This window comes from Tursiops truncatus, chromosome 9 (assembly GCF_011762595.2).
Source record: "Tursiops truncatus isolate mTurTru1 chromosome 9, mTurTru1.mat.Y, whole genome shotgun sequence".
Taxonomy (NCBI): domain Eukaryota; kingdom Metazoa; phylum Chordata; class Mammalia; order Artiodactyla; family Delphinidae; genus Tursiops; species Tursiops truncatus.
The window spans coordinates 8346431-8366671 of record NC_047042.1 but is presented as its reverse complement, the minus strand read 5'-3'; the positions used below and the strand labels follow the sequence as shown (position 1 = coordinate 8366671).

At 42.1% G+C, this 20241-nt stretch overlaps 1 long non-coding RNA gene across 1 annotated transcript; it reads left to right on the top strand.

Moving 5' to 3' along the window:
- The first annotated feature begins 76 nt into the window (after positions 1-76).
- On the top strand, positions 77-3929 carry LOC141279452 (uncharacterized). The gene is made up of 3 exons (XR_012333704.1): positions 77-218; positions 3288-3487; positions 3650-3929. It is a non-coding gene; the product is annotated as an uncharacterized lncRNA (long non-coding RNA).
- Positions 3930-20241: the final 16312 nt, after the last annotated feature.

Below are 20241 nucleotides of genomic sequence, written 5' to 3'. Positions count from 1 at the left end.
ATGCTCACACACTTCCCTTTTGTGCGTGTGTGAGGTCACTTAGTCCCCATAGCAGCCCATGCAGGGGGAGGCTGACACCATCCTACACATGTGAGAACAAAGGACCCAGTGGTTCAGGAACCTGTGGGGCAGCCACACACCAGGGATGGAAGGCTGCCTGCCTTGGACGTGTCCTCGGACCCATCGGACCCATCCTGCGCACAGGTGTTGGACAAGAGGTAAGAAGGAAAAGATAGTTCTCAAACACAGCGAGAAAAAAAATGGAAATAAAGTAGCAGGACATTAAAGAAAGGAAATCTCGGAAGGTAAGGAAAGGTGTCACGTTGCTACGTCTAAGGGGGGACCACACCTGTCATGAAGTGTCAGGTCTGAGAGATACAGTCTTTGTTCTGATTGAGAGAAAGAGTCAGGACTTGGGCTTAGGATGGAAAGAGGGTGGTGCTCCCGGAAAGACCACACTGAATCATGAGACTGATCTGCAGCCAGAGAAGGCCATCCTATCCCAGGTAGGTCTGGTGTCACCTGGCATCTTGGTTTCTTAATCCTGCACGAGGGACAATCTGGTCTCTGGGTTTTTTGGATCCAAGTGAAAAGGCTCTTCAACTGCTCCATCAGTGGATCCAGAGACATGTCCTGTACTGAATTCACGTTCACTATAGTTCAGAATCTTTGAATCGTCATTTCTTCCTCTCATTCTCTCTCGTTATTATGGCCTATGAATTTCATAGGAAGATGAATATTGTTTGTTATACATCTTTGTTAAAATATTGCATGTTTTTGCCACTAAGATTTTGCATCCTTTTTAGTACTTTCTGTTATGACCTTTTTATCTGACTTTAACTTTCCAAGATTTCTGTCTCTGTGGAAAACAATTGCTTTTCTGTCTCTAGATCCAGGGTTTCTCACTGCTCTCTGAGGAAGCTGCTCTTCTGTAACAACTGTGTCAACATTTCCATTGCCTAATATTTAATGAACATGTTTCATTCATCTGTTGCAATTACAGTCCTTTTTTCCTACAAAAACCAACAACTAAGTTTTAATATAGAACAGTTATACCACGATTATTAGAACCATGTAGCACACTATTCTTGGAATATCCTTTCACAATTTTAGCATCATATAGATGATCTGAGTCTCAAAAAATGAATTTTATTGTTACTACTGAATTAGCTGGAAACATGGCTCTTAGAAAACACCTGGTGTGCCCCTTTCCCCGAATCCCTGTCCCTCGGGGATTTCTTTGTCCTCCAAGGTCGGTCAGCCCACAGGAGGGGATATGATGGGAGTGGGAGGGTGTAGTTCCTTCAGCCTTTCTGAAATGCCCCTTCTGAGTGCTCTTTGATCTCTTCCTCTCATTCTGTACAGCTGGACAGTCACCCAATTTTTCCTGTCACTTGAAAATAAAACAGATGTGGTCCCACTGAACACCACGTGGTCTCCCAAGAGCGACAAGAGAAAGGCTGTAGGTTCTGCCCTTTGACTGGATAGGTGTGAATGCTGCTGCTGTGTTTATGAATAAGACTCCCACCCTCTAGGCTGGAGATGAGGGGACGAGATGGAGACTCAGTGCAAGTGTTAAAAGGGGCCTTTGCCTCCTCTGCAAAGGAGGACTAACTCGCCTCTGGGTTCGTGGAAGTCTCCCTAGAAGAGGGGAGATTTCTTTGAAGAGATATTTGCACGGCAAGGAGCTTTGGAGGTGGGCACCTAGAATCTGCATGTGGACTCAGCTGTAGTTTACCGGGAACAGAGTTAAGATTTCCCAGGTCACAGTGCTTTCCTTGGCTCTGTTTAAATACGCTGGAAGTTTTCTGTGCATGTGCATCATTGATCCCGTGACAAAATGACTCTGACCGGGTCACTCCTGGGTTGGGAAGACAAGAATCGCTGTCCTTGGAGTGAGAGCCATGCCAGGAGGACCCGCAGTCCCTGCAGAATCGGCTCCCCGTGCCCACAGTTCACGTCCTTCATCTTCTCTGGAGGTCCCCTCACTTCTGCTCGGGCTCTGCCTGGTCCCTGCCCGGGGTGCCCTCTGCTCAGGTTCTCCCGCTGCCTCCACCTTTCAGAGCTGCCTTCTCCGCCCACCCTCCTACCACTCCCCACCCCTGCCCAGCACTCACACCCTTCCTAAATTCCCCTTCCTTCATGGGTTTCTTCCTCGCATCTGCCCTGGCTCCTCTCCTCTGTACATTTCATATTTTAACCTCATTTAAGGTCTGTCTCACCTACTAGAATGTGACCTTTGGGAGGGCAGGGATTCTTGTCTCTTGTTTTCTGAAGTATCTTTGGCACTGGTGACCTGGATGGGCATGTAGTAGGGGGTCAATAAATAGGTGTGGAGTGAAGACGTGGATAAGGTCCTGATGAATTATTCCCTGACTTAATCATCACAGAGGCTGAAGGTGAAAACAGGTGTTCTCTGTGGCATCGGTGTGGTGTTTCCATCCCTGACCCACCGTCCAACGCGTCCAGCTCCTGTCCTCCTTATCTTCAGCTGGAGGAGAGCCAAGGTGTTGCAGTCTGGCTCCTCCCTTTCCAACCAGGAGCAGCTGATAAGGAGAAGAATGGCAGGAGGACTTCTGTGTCCTGTTAGGTCAATTATGAGGCTGCCTAGACTTCACCTGAATCAAGGGGGTCTTGTTCTGCACCAGAAACCAAGCAGATCACAGAGGGCACACACTGACCCAGTAGGTGGACTTGTTCACTGATGCCTGAGCTGGTCAGTAGCCTCGAGGGCTCAGTCCATGTATGGATGGCAGAAAGGAAGCCCATTAGTCTTTCCCTCCCTCTTGCCCCTGCCACTTGTCTCTGTAGCATCTGAGCTGGAAAATCAGGAAAATCAGTAGGCTTTCTATAGGAGCCAAGCAAGCAATAAGGGCCAAGGAAGGAATTAAGTGTCGCCAGTGTTGGTAACTTGACTGAAGTATCATGAACTCTGGGCAAATGGAAGCCCTGGAGCCTCCTGGGAGTGAGGGTCCAGTCCCTCTCCGCTTGCTCTCCAGCCCCAGTTCCTGTTTGCCGAGTTCCTGTGAGGTTGCTGTCAACCTCAGAGAGGGTACTCTTTACCAAAACTTCCAACCCCCATTCCTTGAGGTCACCTGGTTGCAGAGGAGGAAGGATCTGTCCATGGGGTCAGAGGGATGGAGGGAGGGGCACAAGTGGGCTGTAAGCAGAGCCGTGGACATGGGCCTTACAGAAAGCACGAGTTTTCGGGAGATGAGGGGAGGGCGGCATTGCAGGCTGCAGAGAAGTCATCATATTCTTAATTTTCCTGAAAAACATTGTTTCAGAATGAGGGACACCAGATTGTGATGCAAACTCAGGACTCTGACCTTGGAGACTAAATGGAAAAGAGAGCATGGATGGAAGGACAGCCACAGCCCAGGGAGACCAATGTGCTGCGGTCCAGTGTGAAAAGCTGATGACTCCGTGGCAGACCTGCATCAGGGCTCTCCCACCTTCAGCAGCAACCTCAAAACCACCTTGCCAGGTGGGTGCGTGTGACTTTGTTTCACAGATGAGGGGACTGAGGCACAAAGAGTACGATGACCGTGCTCAGGCTCACATAGATCCCAGTGACTCCACAGATGCCCAGTAACCCAACAGCTCTGACCTTTCTTTCCTTTCTTTGTTTTTGCGTGCACCTCTTCAGGGCTGTGCACAGAGCAAGTTAACCGACACCTATGCAAATGGCCGAGCCCACTGGGACATGAGGCAGAGAAGCAGAGTGATGAAAGTGCTGTCCTGAGACACATAATCAGGAGTTGTACCCATTCCAAGAAAGACCACCATTGATGGCTTGACTCTGGGAAGGTCACATGGACGAGTTGACATTGGATATGAGCCTTGAGGGTGCATCAGGAATGCATGAAAAAGAGATTTCCGGTTCCAAAAGCCCCATCACCCTTGATATTGTCAACTAAAAAAATGCACAGCCTAAAAGTTGAGTATTATGCAAAAGTGAGGACCTATGCCTGGGATGCAGCCTCTCACCTCTGAGACACTGCTCCCAAGAGGTAAGGGAGGAGACAGGATATATAGGAGTTTTTGCAACAAAGACCAGGTACTTGATTTTCTATGTACAGGAAGATGCAAGAGTCTGGGCTCACTGAAATCATTCCTTTGATATGCACCTTGGCTATCTGGAGCCGGTATCCTGTTTTCCCAACCTGAGTCTCCTCAGGGTACACCATTGGGGGGTGGGTGCCGTGGCTGATGGCTTGATGGTGGGCATCCTGTTTCCATCCTGAGTTCCCGCAGGGCTCACTGTTGGAGTAGCTATAATGTGATGGCTTGATGGCTGCAACACCCTTTGTTTACTGGTATGGCAGGGAACATTGTTTTCATTGACAATATTTAGTAGCATTTTACTGGTTGCATACTTATTTTGTCCTCAGGCATTACACAGTGATTTTCATGGAACCACACAGGCACATGGGCAGAGCTGGGAAAATGTGTGATGGGCAAGGAGAACAGCAAGGAATCTGGAGAGAGAACAGAGCAAAGGTCTTGCAAGTGCTTGGGGCCTGGGCTGGCCTTGGAGAGTGGAGAAAAGGAGCTACCGTAATCTACCACCTGCAGTGAGAGCAGTCTGGAACCAGTTCTTTGAAAAGATGAATTACAGTGATAAATCTCTAGCTAGGAGGGAAGGGGAAAGGGGAGAGAGAGAGAAAGAGAGAGAGAGGAGAGAAACAGTGATAGAAATGAAAAAGGGGCACCACTAGAGATCCAACAGACATTAAAAAAAGACAATCAGGGAATACTAAAAACAACATTATGTCAGTAAATTTGACATTTAGTTGTCTAAAAGACACAAAAGATCCAAACTGGATTTTATTCTAGTAATATTAAAAAGTCATCGAAAGGTGTTATTTTGTGGCATATTTATCTGCAAGTCATCCAGGGAGTGCAGAAAGAGACTTGAACAAGGGAGGCTGGCAACAGAGGGGATTAAATGTGGGAGGGGTTAAATGTGGGAGGGTCTGGAGGGAGAGAGGAGACCCCGAGGACACGTCAGCTGGAGAAAGGTGTTACTGCTACAGGGGACCTAGAGGCAGGAGCACACGTGAGATGTTTGGGAAAACAACAGTTCAATGTTGGAGACAACGAGGGCTGACATAGCTATTATCCAAATATGGAGAACTCATTAAGGGGTTGTGTGTCTGACCCTGCACAGGAGAAATGTTGGGCAGGGATTCACCAGTGCGGACGTTGTCAGCATGTCGGGCTGATGTTAGATGAGTGAGTGTCCTTGGAGAATGAAAGGGGATTTGGGAGAGGGGTGCATAAGAGAGGAAAGCCAGGAGGGTGTGAGGTCTGGAAAGCCACACAGAGGAAATGTTTTCTTAAAAAGTGCTGCATTTACTGTGTCAAAGTTGATAAAGTTGAATTTATTAGGGACTCTGGTGAGAACATTTCCACTGGAAGAAAGAAAACCTAGCCTGACAGGATGAAGAATGGAGGGACAAAACTCTGAGACAGAGAACATCATCAATTCTCTTACAGAGTTTCACTGTAGAGGAGGAAAAAAAAACGGTGCAAAGGTGAAGAATATTTAGACCATGTTACTACATGATGAGAGAGAAAAGTTGTTTCAAAAGCGAGGGAGAATACGGATCTTATGATGCTGTTGGTAACTGCTTATTAAATATTGATGGGGTTGAATTGGAAATTTTCTACAGAAATCAAGTATGCAGAAATTAAGCTATAGTTTAGATGCTGGGATGCCCTACTTAATCGCATGACGGAGTGAATTCTGCAGAGTGAAAAATCTTTTATGAAAGAACTAAGCCCTGTGCTGCCTTTCTCTTGGAGGCCACTTGCCCTCTACCTGGCAGGGCATGGCCCACCTGTGCTGGCTCCCTAGGTTTGCACCTCTAGTTAGTACCCAGGTTGGCTTGCAGATGCTTTGATACATTTTCTCTATAGGGAACTTGAAACAAAAGGTCAGACAAGAACCTGAAGTCATTCTTAGCATCAAGGAATGAGTCTGAATGAACAAAGCCGTTTTCCAAAAGCTCGTTTTACAGTGATTAAGACATTTCTTGAGAGAAAGTCTAGAATTTAGAAATCTTTTGGCATTTCTGGCGTAGCAGAGCTTTTTCCGTTCAGAAGTTCTTCCACTGCCTCATTATTTTTAAAATAAATGTTTACGGAAAGACATTGTTAAAGAAAAACAGAGCTTAGCAATTATCTCTATTCTGATTCTTTCTCCTTAATTCCTTAAGATTTTAGGTTGGACCTATCAATATTGAACAACATCGCTTATCGGTGATTCTCATTGCCGAACGAAACTGATTTTAATCTGTATTAAGGATTCGAGGAACTTTGGTTGAAAGTGCTGGGAAAAGAATATAACTCACTCCTCACTCTCATTGCATCTTCCTTTGTTAAATATTTATTGAAAGCAACCGTGTAGTGAGAACTGTGCTACCTGATGGGGATTCAAAGATGAATCCAGTACACGTGCTGCCCTTTAGGATTTCTGTGAAACCCTGAAGGGCAGTTACAGAAAGAAATGACCACCACCACCAACAACACTGGGAGTAGTAATGAGCTCCTTCTACTTAGTGAGTGCCAGGCTCTCTGCTAAGCACTGTACATGGATTATTCCCTCACTATCAAAAGCACTTACCATGATTACACTTATATATCTTAGATAAGGAAACTGAAGCTCAGAGAAGTGACATTTCCAGGCTGTCACATGGCTGATGAGCGACAGATGTGTGGGCCACTAGAGGCCACGCTGAGCAGAAAGACCCAGAGCCTAGCTAAGGGGAGAGCCTGGACGAGTTGGCACTAGGGGAAATCCTTCGGAGATAAGTAGGAATAAGTCCAGAGAAGAGGGGCTGGGCAAGGCATTTCAATCAGCAGGGAGAAAATGATGGAAGGCCTGGGGGTACAAAAAGTGGGTGGGGAGGGGATACCGCATGAGTTACTGCTGCTGCTGGGAAGCCGGAGAGGGATGGGGGTGACCGAGGAGGATGGAGAGGTTCATGGGATACAGGGGTTTGTCAAGAAGATGAGATGTAATCTAGTAGGCATTGGGAGGATATCTGGGTAGGGGAGGGCATGATGGTCAGATATTCCTTTGCAAAGAACATTCTGGATGTTCCACAGAGATGAGCCCCAGGACAGGGAGGCAAGCTAGTGCAGGGTCTCCATGGGCTGACCAGGTTGATGTCCTAGATTGGAAAGGGCAATGAACAAACACTTGGAAATAACCATGATACAGCTGGGGGAACACTTGCTTCTGGAAGGTGAGGTGGGAAAGAACCAGGAATGTCTCTCAAATTCCCTCTTTGGGTTCCTGTTTTTTTTTTTTTTTTCCTTTTTCTATTTTATTTAATCCTCATGTTAACTCCTTGTTACGTGTGAGGGTCTAGTCAAAGAAAGGTTCTGCTTGTGGAAAGATTGGTCCTTTCTGAGCACACTCCCAGCTTCAGAGTGATCCCATGGGAATGTGAGAGGGTGGGGACCCCTGCCCAGGATGCACACCAATGACCAGGTGACAGGTTTTGCAACCAGAGCCTCTTATAAGCTCTTTGGAGGCTGGACTCTGTTATTTTTCATTTCATGGCACACATGTTGCCTGAGAGCCTGTTCTCCTCTCTCTTGGTCTTTTCTTTATGATACAAATCTAATTCTGTTAAATGTACAAGGGCCCTTCAATACTTGAAAACAGTGGTTTGGGCCTCTCTGTAGCGAGCATTCTCACCTCCATCGCTGTTCTCCTCCACTTTTGATTTCACTGGAAACCCCACCTCTTTCATCCAGAGCCCATGCTTCCCCTGATACAGCCAGGGACACAAATTTATCATTTTTTCTTTGTTTCTTTGGTTTGGAAAGCTGCTTTCTACTCCTAAAATGTACTAATGATCTACTAACGTCCAAATCCAGGACACAGTGTCGATTTCGGTTGGTGCCAATTGCAATGGCAGAAGGGACGCTGTGGGTTTAGGGTTGGGGTTAAGGTTGGGGTTAGGGTTAGGGTTAGGGTTAGGGTCAAGCCTGCTGTCTAGAGGACTCTCATTCTCTACTATGGAGCTGAAAATTTTGTTTTGGAGGATAGGATTGAATCAGAAGGAGGCAAGTGAGTCTAGGCTCCATGCAATAATACTCTAATATTATGTAATGCCACTGGCCTGTATTAAATACACAATTTTCTGGGTCCATACTTATTTTATTGGAAGGGTATAAATGGGGATGTGAACCGTAAGTTGAATAGCATGACTTATGGAATGTCATCAAACTTCAATCTTACTTTTATCTGTTACTGTCATTTAAAATTTTTATTCAGTGTGAGAAGTTTTCTGCAAGCTGCTAGGTAAAAACTCTAGCCAGATGTAAGCATTTTTTTTCTGATTCCTTGAAAGAAATAGGGAGTTTTATGTTAATGTTTTACGTTAATAGGGAGTTTTAGGTTAATTTTGATTTGCAAAGGAGATTCTCAAGTCAGAAATTATTATCCTCCCAGTCAAAAATAATTATTAACAGTTTGATCTTTAACCAAATTTAAGACTTTTCTTCCTGGCAATGCAGACTGAGACGGGCCAGTTAGTGAGGAGTACATTTCCAAAAATATATTTTTTTAAATTAAAAATTATATATGATTTAACAGTATTTTAAAATATATTATTTTAAAAATATTTAATAATTTTGAAATAAATTTTAAATTATTTTAAAAATATTACTTAAACATTTTCTTTAGCATCTACTGAAATTAGTGCCTCAGCTGGACTTTCAATTTCTTATCTTTTTATACTGGCTAAAAGTAAAGCATCTACTTAGATCACCATATTTATTGCTTCTTCTGCTTGTTATAGATTATACTGTTGACTTTGAAACATGTCACCTCACTTGCTTGCCTCTAAATTATATTGATATTTAATGAAAGCCCCCAAATTAATTATATCACCATTTAAACTCATCAAGAATGGAGAATACTCTCTAATAACTAAACCAAACCCTGAGCAATGATTTAATGAGATGGCCTCTGTAATCCCCTCCAACCCCCATCTCTACCTGAAGTTTTATGAAAAGCTAAAGGATAAGAAAGCCTTTGATGCCTATGAGCCAGATGAAAATGTTCTGTTGGATGACTTGAAAAACAATAGCTATTATGCTGCTTATGTAAAACCGTACACTTTGCAATTTAGGACGAGACAACTTGGCATCCATCTGAGGTCACAATCACCACGTTAATTACGATTTTTTTCTTTTGCGAAGCTCCTACTTTTGCTTGGTTTTTTTTTTTCAAGGAGAAGGGTGGAGAACACATATCATACATTACTCAGGGCCAAGCAAATTAGTGTTACACAATCTCAGTTTATCAGCTCAATTATCTTGTATCAAGGAGGGTGTGTTCAGTTATTCAAATCATTATGAAAATTCTTTTCCAAGCTGTTGCCAAATGCCTATTCATGGAAAACACCTTTTCTTCATTTAACTTAACCCTCATTTTCCTTTATGTGGAACTGATATCATATATATATATACGGATTGCTCCTTTTTGTCCAGCTGAATTATTATTTTCTTTGAACTGACTGTCAAAGAACTGGCAATCCAGGTTGATTAATAAAAGACAATAACAACGAACAGCAGAGATTGTGGAGGCATCTGCCTCCCCGGAGGATCACATCACCCAATCTAAACCATGTCGTTGTCTTCCAAAAGCAAGGGAGAGGAATTCCAGTTTCTTCCACTGACTGCCTTCTTAGGATCTGATACAGGACTGTTGTAGTTACTCCCCTGGAAGTAGATAGGACGGCCTGGGAGGAGGATGGAGGGGCAGCCTGGTCCAGTGGGAAAACCATGGGCTTTGGAGTTCAATGGGCTTGATTCCATCACTTATTCAGGAGATAAACTTGATCTGATTCTCAGTGTCCAAAACTAAGAACTAGGAATAACAATTATCTCATAAAATTGTGGTGGAAGGCTGTCTGCTCCGTGAGGTCACTCATTGAATGATAGCTGAACTTTGAAAACTTAAGTACAACTCCTACAAATTCCCTTAAATTATCACCAGAATACAGCCCACTCACACCTTCTACTCTGCAAAATGGGAAAGTGTTCCCATCATAAATTCCCCTATGCCATCTTGCCCACTTAATTTGAAATAGCGTTCCTTTTAAAAATGACTTTAGTTAACAGACATCAATGATGCTTTCAGACATGATTTAATAATGGTTTTATTTGGTGCATTTCTTTTGTTTTCATTATGCCCTGCATTCGTTGTTTATGGTTACCTCACCTGAGCATGGAGTTAGCAGGATTTAGTCTGGGCCTCTGCTGCCGCGTAACGTTAGTTCAGTTCCCACACCCACATCCATATTCTGAATGATTAATGATTTCCCTCTTTACCTTCCCAATCATGATTTATCAATATATACCATTGCCCAAACATGTGTCTTTAGACCAGACCCGCCTTCTGAACTCCCAGTGTGTCCCTGCAGCCTTACACTTGGCCTCTCCTCTGTGATGTCTCATGGACAGCTCAAATCAACGTACACAAAGTAGTTCTCATTGGTTGCCCTCCAAACTCTTTCTTCTAGTAGGGTCAGTTGGCTCCCCCCTTTAGGGAATAACACCTAGCTTCCTATGCGTGGGAATCATCCTGGATTCTGCTTTACTCCTGTTCTTCCATCTGAGCTCTCTCTGTTATGCCTGTGAGTGTCATTCTTGTTTTTAGTGTTTTTTTGGAACATATTGTTATTTTTCTTTTAAAAAAATTTTATTTTATATTGGAGTATCGATGACTTACAATGTGATAGTTTCAGGTGTACAGCAAAGTGATTCAGTTATATATATACATATACCTATTCTTTTTTCAGATTCTATTCTCATATAGGTTATTACAGAATAGTGAGTAGAGTTCCCTGTGTTATACAGTAGGTCCTTGTTGATTATCTATTTTATATATATTAGTGTATATATATGAATCCCCAACTCCTAATTTATCACTTCCCCCCACCTTTCTCCTTTGGTAATCATAAATCTATTTTCAAAGTCTATGAGTCTGTTTCTGTTTTGTAACAGAAACAGTTCATTTGTATCAATTTTTAGATTCCACCTGTAAGTGATATCATATGATATTTGTCTTTCTCTGTCTGACTTACTTCACTTAGTAAGGTCATCTCTACGTCCATCCACGTTCCTGCAAATGGCATTATTTCATTCTTTTTTAATGGCTGAGTAATATTCTATTTATGTATGTACGACTTCTTCTTTATCCATTCATCTGTTGATGGGCCCTTAGGTTGCTTCCATGTCTTGGCTATTGTAAATAGTGCTGCAATGAACATTGGGATGAATGTATCTTTTCGAATTATGGTTTTCTCTGGATATATGCCCATGAGTGGGATTGTGGGATCATACTGTAGCTCTATTTTTATTTTTTTAAGGAACCTCGACACTGTTCTCCTCCATTCCCTATCCTTCCTGCCTCTCCCTTTAGCCAAAATTCTTGTTAAACTCTTACTCTGTCTTGACAAGATACTGCAAAAGTAGCCTAATTTTCCTCCTTGTTTCTAGGAATTCACCATACAATACACCCTTCATATTTCTATGATAGGTGACTTTTCCAAAATAGAAATATGACTTCAGGTCTCCATGCCTGCTTGAGACACTTTTATGGGCTTCTGCTTCTGGCCAAGATGGAATAGCTGGGATTAGATTAACCTTTCCATATGGAAGAACTAAAAAAATGGATAAAAGATAAAAAGCAATGGCCTTCCAGACATTGGGCATGAGACAATGGATAGCAGTGGTATCTAAGAGACAGGAATCACCTTCACACCTGGAGACAGTTAGTAGGACAGGACATAGGGAGGGGATCTCAGCAGAACCTGGCCATCTTGCTGAGCAGAAGACATGAAGCTTGGAGTCCAGGGAAGGCAAGTTGCCCAGACTTCTTAAGACAGAGTTCCAGAGGCAGAGAGCTTCACCTAGAGAGGTCGCCTGACATCTGTAGATGTTCTCCTCTAGATTCACCAGAGTACTGTCAGCAGGTGTGTGAGGGGACTCTGTGAAGCTAGGGAAAGAATAACCTGCAAGGATGGAAGAGAACACGAGCTGTCACAAAGGGCTCAGAGTCACAAGGCATCCAATTGGACATCATTAGAGTGGGAAGATACAACCCAGGATGCAGAGAAAATTAATCAAAACTGGCCCAGAAATGACAGAGATGATGGGACTATTAGTCAAAGGCATTAAAACAGTTATTCTATACCTTTGAACAATTATTATAACCTTATTCTACATGTTCAAGAAGATAAAGACAGAATGTGTTAAATAGAGACAGGGAAATATATTTTAAAAATCCAACTTCTAGAGTTGAAGACTGTGATATCTGAGATGGTAGATACACTGATGGGTTGAATGGCAGATCAGACAAAGCAAAAGTGAAGATGAGTGAATATATAACTATAGAAGCCTGTCGTGGGTAAGATTGTGTCCTCCAGAAACATATGTTCAAGTGTTGGAAATAGAGTTTTTACAGATGTAATCAAATTAAAATGAGGTCATCCTGGGCTGAAATTTAAGCACAGGCACACAGACTGAACACCATGTGACAACAGAGGCAGAGATTAGAGCAATGCAGGCACCAGGCAAGGGATGCCAAGGATTGCTGACAACACCAGAAGCTGGAAGACGCAGGACAAAGTGTTCCCTGGAGCCTGCAGAGGGGGTCTGGCTCTGTTAACACCTTGACTTCCAGCTTCTGGCCTCTAGAAATGTGAGACAACATGTTTCCATTCTTCTAAGCCACTCAGTCTGTGGTACTTTGTTACAGCAACCTAAGAAACTAACACAGAATTATCTAAAATTTAAAAAGAGATAAAAATACTGAGAAAAATTTAGTGAACAGAGTATCTGTGAACTAGGAGACAGCTTCATGCAGCCAAATATACATGTGACTGTAGTATCCAGAGGAGGGGGCTGGAAGGAATATATTAGAGGAAATAATGGCCACAATTTTTCCAAAACTATAAACCCGCAGATCCTGGAGGCTCAAAGATACCAAGCACAAGAAAAATGAAGGAAACTGTACCAGGCACATCATTATCAAATTGCTTAAGAACAGGTGATAAAGAGACCATCTTAAGAGTACACAGGAAAAAAAAGGTATTTTAGGTACAGAGGCACAAAGCTAAAGATGACTCATCTTTAGCTGTGATGGGAAAGAGGCTCATCAGAATGATTTCTCATCAAAAACCACTCATGCTAGAAGTCCATGAGAAAATATTTTTAAGATATTGAAAGAAGAAAACCAAATCAATTAACATAGAATGCTTTAATTTACCCAGTGAAAATATCTTTCAGAAACAAAGGAGAGAAAATGAGTTTTCACATATCAGAGCAGAAGGCCACAAAGAGCAGACCCACACTGCGAGAAAGGAAGGCCTTCCGGCAGATGGAAGCTGGGCCTTCAGATGCGCTGGAAATGATGAGACATGAGTGAATGTAAAGATGTTTTCCTTATCGTTTTATTCCCTTGGAAAGATGATTGACTTTTTAAAGCACAAGTAGTAAGAACTTACGGTGCCATTTACCACAAATGTAGAAATAAAATATCTAACAGTAGTAGCACCAAGGCTGTAAATTTCTTTTACTCTACATGAAGTAGTATAACACCCCTTTAAACCATGGTGAGTTGGAGATGTATACTATAAACCCTACAACTACCGTAAAAATAGCAAAATAACATATCAGAGTTACTAAGTCCACAAAGATGATAAAATAGAATCTTAAAACTGCTTAAAATGTTTTCAACTCCAACACAGAAAGAGTTTGGAAATTGTCACAAACATGATTAACACACGCACACACACACACACACACACACACACACACACACACACACATGGCTGTACGAACTGAGAAAAATGCCTTTTCCTGGGCCCATCAGAGAATTAAGGTTATAGGGCAAAACTTTACCCTGAAATTGCGAAAAATAGTTGAATACAGAGACTCAGAATCAATATTGGCTCGTCTGGGGCAGAAGCCACTGGGCCATAAACTGGTCATTTGAGAAATTTCTGGAGGTGGATTGCACATGAGTGTGGTTGTAAGGAATTCCCGGGGGTTACACACTTAGGGGACACACACTTCCATGGGTTTTACCTCCAAGAATCCCAGCAGGTTCTCATTATGAAGAGCCAAGAAGAAAAAACACCTCCTGTTTCTGGCAGGAAGATGGGACAAGTTATCATTTCCCCAGAGTGTTCTCCTCCATCACAGAGGCCTACTCTGCAAGGGGAAGGACCTTACCCCAGCTTTATCAGACCAGGGTTAAGTACAACGACCTAACTTCACCACCCTCTCTAAGAGGAAATAAAACTGAAGGAAACTTGTGAAGGTCATGTCCCAGGGGCACGGAAGCAGTAAAAGCTGAGATTTATAAGATTATAGAATGCTTCCTCTCTCCCACACCTGACCACCACATCCCCAGGGCTCTAATATAATATAATAACAATGGGTTATAATTAAAAGAGCCGCAAGGCTCAGACCCTATTTCAGAGACAATTTAAGGGAAACCCTGAAGCTGTGGGGGAGACAGAAACAGGGACACTGGAGAAAATGGAAGCTCTGGTGCCTGCAGGGACAGCAAATACTAAACTCAGCTCAACTCTTAGCCACAGGAACTGAAACCTCACTCTAGAATTATATTTACTTCAGTTCCTATTACTGACATATCATATTTAGGTTCCAATGAAAAAAGTTCCAAAACAGGCTAAAAGGCAAGGAAAAAAAAATAGTATGAAGAGACAAAACAAACATCAGAATCAAACTCAGATGGGCGGAGATTTTGGAATTATCAGACAAGGAATTTAAAGTAACTATGAATATGTTGAGGGCTCTAAAGGAAAAAAATAGACAACATGAAAAAACAAGTGAGTAATGTAAGCAGAGAGATGGAAACTCTAAGAATCAAGAGGAAATGTTAGAACTCAAGAGCAGCAAAACATAAATGAAGAATGTCTTTGATGGGCTCATCGGTAGACTGGGACATGGTGAGGAAAGAATCAATGAGCTTGAAGATATGTAAATGGAAACTCCCCAAACTTAAATTCAAAGAATTACAAAAGGAAACAGAACACAATATCCAAGAATGGAAGGATAATTTCAAAAGGTTTAACATATGTGTTATTGGAATGCCAGGAGAAGAGAGAAAGATACAGAAGAAATATTTGAAGTAATAATAGGTGCAAATTTTCCAAAATTAATGACAGACTCAAAATTACAGATCTAGGCAGCTCAGAGAATATACCACATAAATAGTAGCAAAAACCTGAACCTCAGCATGTCGTAATCAAATGGTAGAAAAGCAAAGGCAAAGAGAAAATATTGAAAGAAGCCAGAGGGGGGAAACATTCTACATAGACTTGAACAAACATTAAGAATCACATGGTATTTCTCATCAAAAACCACACCAGTGGAATACTGAAAGTGTTAGAAAAAAAAAAACAGACAAAAACCTAGCAACCTAGAATTCTACATCCAGTGAAATGCTCCTTCAAAAGTTTTGTCAAGGACTTCCCTGGTGTTGCAGTGGTTAAGAATCCACCTGCCAATGCAGGGGACACGGGTTTGAGCCCTGGGCCGAGAAGATCCCACGTGCTGCAGAGCACCTAAGCTCAGACATCACATCTACTGATCCTGAGCTCTAGAGCTCATGAGCCACAGCTACTGAGCCCACGTGCTACAACTACTAAAGCTCGTGTGCCTAGAGCCTGTGTTCTGCAGCAAGAGAAGCCACTGCAATGAGAAGCCTGAGCACTGCAACGAAGAGTAGCCCTCGTTTGTTGCAACTAAATAAAGTGTGCGTGCAGCAATGGAGACCCAATGCAGCCAAAAATAAATTAATTAAGAAAAAAAATGTTTTGTTGAGTAAAAATTATTCACAACCTAAAAGTTGAGAGTTATGTTTTATTCTGCAGGAATTTTTAGGACTTCAAGCCAGGAGGCAGCATCTCAAGTAACCCTGAGAGAACTGCTCTGAGGAGGTGAAGGGGGAGCTAAAATATATAGGAGTTTTGCAACAAAGGGCAGGTAGTAGGAACAAAAGATTACTATTAATAAAAGAAAACTAGCGCTTTTCTATGTATGGGAAAATGCAAGAGTCTGGGTTCACTGAAATCATTCCTTTGATATGCACCTCAGCTATCTGGGGCCAGTACACTGTGTTTTACACCCTGAGTTTCCTCAGGGCTCACAAGTTTACCATCAGCTCTGGCTGCAATCACTGTGACATCCTTTGTTTACTGATATGGCAGGCAATATTCCTTCTATCAGTTGAGAGAAATAAAGAGGTTCTCAGACAAAAACTTAGGGGATTCATTGCCAGTAGGTGTAACCTACATGAAATCTTAAAAGAAGTACTTTAGGGAGAAGAAAAATGTTATCAGTCAGAAACTTGGATCTACAAAAAGGAAGGGACGAATCAGAGGAGGATTAAGTATATGTAAAATAAAATCTTGTATTTTTCTTATTCTTTTTTTTTTTTTTTTGCGGTACGCGGGCCTCTCACTGTTGTGGCCTCTCCCATTGCAGAGCACAGCCTCCAGACACACAGGGTCAGCGGCCATGGCTCACGGGCCCAGCCACTCCGTGGCATGTGGGATCCTCCCGGACCGGGGCACGAACCCGTGTCCCCTGCATCGGCAGGCGGACTCTCAACCACTGCACCCCCAGGGAAGCCCGATTGTATGCACTCTTGATAAGATATCCTGAAAATTGCCTCTGTGATCTTCCTCTTAAATTCCAATCCGAAACAAGCATGAGAAGAACATCAGGCTAATTCCAGTAGAGGGACATTCTACAAACTATTTCTTAAAACTGTCAAGGTCATCAATAACAGAAATTTTGAGAAACTGTCATAACCAGAAAGAGCCTGAGGACACACAGGACAGCAAAAATGTAATTCTGTATCTTAAGTGGAATCTTAGAAAAGAAAATATGCATTAGGTAAAAACCTGGAAACTCTAAATAAACTATGGACTTAGTTGATAATAATGCATTCATATTGATTCATTAATTGCCACAAATATATCATCACATTGTAAGATGTTAATGGGGTGAGGTGGGTACAGAGTATAGAGGAACTCTCTGTATAATCTCAGTTTTTCTGTATATCTAAAACTATTCTAGAAATAAAGTCTATTGGAAATTTTAAGTAAGGTAAAAGTATGGCAGAAAAAGAGGACAAAGGAAAAAAGAACACATAAGACAAACAGAAAGCAAAAAGCAAAATTGTAGCTTTAACCCAAGGATGCCAACAATGTCAGATGTAAAAGGTCTGAACACCTTAATTAAGAGGCAGAACTTGGGACTTCTGTCTCTGGATAGGTGCAGGAGATATGCTTTTCCCTACTCCTCCCAATAAATATAATAAGCACCCTGGCATTATATGTCAAACATAAGAAGACTGTGGAAGAGAAGTAGGCAGACTGCCCAGGGACCTCAAGATTCCAGGAAGAATATGCTGGTGAGGCCTCTGAGCTTTCTCATGCTTCATCTATTCTGGACTTGGAACCAAAGGGGCCAGGGCCTCTGAAATACCAATACCAAAAAATGCCCCCAAAACACCTGCTTTCTCTGGCCACAGGGCCAGGAAAGGGCAGCCTATCACACAGAAAACTTTCAGACTCCAGCTTCTCTTCCCCAGCCTCAAACTACACAACAACTGTAGCTCCACCACCTCTGATCCCAGAAATGCCACACAGGAATCCTCAGCATCCACCCTCACCAGGCTGTAAGGAGACACTCCAGCCCTTCTCGGGGAATGTCAAAGGAGGCCAAGCAGGGTCCAGGACACTCATTCCTGGCACTGGTCACCAGCACATATTCCCAGGTGTGCGTGGAGGCCATGCAGGGTCTGGATGTCCTCCCTGGCCCCTAGGTAATGAAGCACCCCTTACCCTCTGCACTGGGCGGTGTCAGAGAGGCCTAATAGAGAGTCAGGACTCTACCACTGCACAGCCGTAATTAAGACACCCCATGGCATCAGTGGAGGCCACGGGAGGAGTGGTGATAAGGTGGTCCTATCCCACCCAAGCAGTGAGGAATCAGTGGTGCCTGAAGACCTTTTGAGGAGACAGAATTCCCACACCCACCCAGAAGTAAAAAAGAACACCCCCAACTTGGGTGCCAATGGAGGGAAAAGGGAAACTGGAACCCCTGCCTGGACAGCAGCAAGGTAGTAACCACCCCTTCCCCTGCCAGACTGATATTAGAGAAAGCCAGCTAACACAGGGAGTCTCAGTAAGGTCCAGAGTTTCATATAATGACCCAAATGCCAATAAAAAATCACTTATCATAACAAGAATCAGGAGATCTTAACTAGATAAAAATAGACAATCGACAGATGCTAACTTAGAGATAACAGAGATGACAGAGTTATCTGACAATGATTTTAAAGCAGCCATCGCAAAAATGCTTTAATGGGCAATTACAAACACCCTTGAAACAAATGAGTAAGTAGAAAGTCTCAGCAGAGAAATAGAGAATACAAAGACCTAGGCTGTGAAACTGAAGGAACCAGTGACATGCAAGATACAACAATAGAAGTTGCCCAGTTTGAACAACAGAAATAAATAGAATGAAAAAAATGAACAGAGCCTCAGGAACCTGTGGGACTATAACAAAAGATCTAATTCTTATGTCATTAGAATAATGGAATGAAATAAGAGGGAGAGGTAAGAAGTACTTAAAGAAATAATGGCTGAAAACTTCCCAATTTTGGCAAAAGACTTAAACCCACAGACTCAAGAGGCTGAAAGAAGTCCACAAAGGGAAAAATCAAATAAATCCACACCAGGACATATCAAAGTCAAATTCCTAAAAATTAATCACAAAGAAAATATCCTAGAAACTGTGATAGAAACTAACACCTAAATTACAGTTGAACTAGAGCAAAAAGAAAAAAAAAAAAAAACCAGGGACAAAGAGGGACATTCTATAATGATAAAAGGGTAAGTCCACCCAGAAGATACAGCAATGTTAGTATAGTCACTAAAGAACAGAATGGTGAAATATGCAAAGGAAAAAGAACTAAAGAGAGAAAGGGATGAATTCACAATTATAGTTGGGACCTCAGCACCCCTCTCTCAACACCTGATAGGAGAATTAGACAGAAAATCACCCAGGACTAAAGAATTCAACAATATTGCCAACCAAAAGGATGTAATTGGCAATATACAGTGCACTGCACCTCAAAAGAGAAGAACACACATTCTTTTCTAGAACTCAGGAAAAGTATACCATAAAACCAATTTTGAAAATGTTCACAAAATGGAAACCATACACAATATGTTCTCCAACTACAATGAAATGAAACTAGAAACTTAAAATAGATGACAAGGAAATCTTCAGATACTTGAAAACTAAACAACACACTTCCAAATAATCCATGCGTCGTTTAGTGAGGAAATTTCAAAAGAAACCAAGTGGAAAATAATTTGAACCGAGTGAAAACAAAATTGCAGTATACAGATGTTTGCAGGACACTGGTAAAGCAGTGCTGGGGGATATATTTATATCACTAAATGAGTAATTAAAATAGGAGAACTTTCAAATTAATCATTTAAATTTCTAGATCTAGAAACTTCAAAAGATGATAAAAATAAATATAGAACAAACAGAAGGAAGAGACAATAAAAACAGCATAAATCAGTGAAATTGAAAACAGAAAAACAATAGAGAAAATTGAGGAAAGAGAGAGGTGTTTCTTTAAAAACATCAATAAAATTGACAAACATCTAATAAGACTGACAGAGAACAAGCAAGTTAAGACATAAATTATACATATCAGGAATTAATCAAGGGGATGTCACCACAGACCTTGAAGACTGAATAATAAGGGAATACTACAAACAACTTTATATATATAAATTTGATAACATAGAAGAATTGAACCAATTTCCTCCAGAAGCTAGCACAATTTACCCAGTATGAAATTGACAATTTGAGTAGCCCTTTAACTGCTAAAACAAGTGAATTTCCACTTAGAAAACATTTTGAATTTCCATTTCCCCCCTGCCCGAATCTCTAGGCCCAGATTGTGTCACTGAAGCATGCTACCAAATGTTCAAATAAGAAAGAGTATTCATTCTTTACAATCTATTCCAGAAAGAAGAAATGGAGGGCAAACTTCCTAAGTCTTATCATGAAGCTAATATTACCCTGTTATCAAAACTGGACAAAGGCAGCACACATACCCACAAAAGAAAACTATAGACTAAC